The sequence below is a fragment of the Limulus polyphemus genome, unplaced genomic scaffold, assembly GCF_000517525.1.
Source record: "Limulus polyphemus unplaced genomic scaffold, Limulus_polyphemus-2.1.2 Scaffold2872, whole genome shotgun sequence".
In the NCBI taxonomy this organism is placed as follows: domain Eukaryota; kingdom Metazoa; phylum Arthropoda; class Merostomata; order Xiphosura; family Limulidae; genus Limulus; species Limulus polyphemus.
The window spans coordinates 13335-14149 of NW_013668482.1; positions in this window are offsets into that span (position 1 = coordinate 13335).

Genomic DNA, 815 nt, shown 5'->3' on the forward strand with positions numbered 1-815 from the left:
AACAACCCTATTCAAAGACTTTTGATACGTTAGTCTAGGTGATATGATAAGATCTGATTAAAGGTGACTTGCTTAGTACGATAACCTGGATATTGTTGTATTGTGTCTTGAATTTTTAGGTGAGGAAAGAGCTCATGAACGTATGAATTATGTAAGTAATTATAGATGTGAAATGTTTCTTAGCTATTTCGGTGAGTAGAGTAATGCTGTCTTGTTGATTTTGGTATTCTCTGATGAAGTCGATAAATGTGTTTTTTACTGCTTCTGTTATAAGGCTGTGTTACGACAGCGGAAGTCACGTGACGCTGGGAGCATGCAAGACTGAATTTCTCGAATTATCAGGGAAGTTCGAGTGTGATCGAGAAACGCCTCTTTGTTAGTATATAAGCCTGGCAGAGAAAAGCCAGGTGATGTTTAAGCGAACAATAGTTACGATTCTGTTTCGAGCTAGTGAGTGTTTTGCACTCGTAGAGATTTAAGTTATCAAGATTGTGAATCGCTGTGATTTATAGCGTGTATTATAAAAGTTGTTAAGTTTAAAGTGACGAGAAACGTAGTGATTGTGGAACTACTATGTACTAAAAGTTTGTATCGAGAAAGAATAAACTGGTTTAATCAAGAAAGGACTTGTATCGCTGAAGTTCCTCGGAAAGAATTTCTACCGGAAATTAACAAACGGACCAGATGAAATGCTGTGAATATCCATGACCTATTTTAAAAGTTGATTATTTTTAACCGAAAGTTGATTTACTTGGCTATAAATAGGAGATATATTTTGTGTGGGCTTCCTTTGTACTCGATGCTTGTTAAACGCG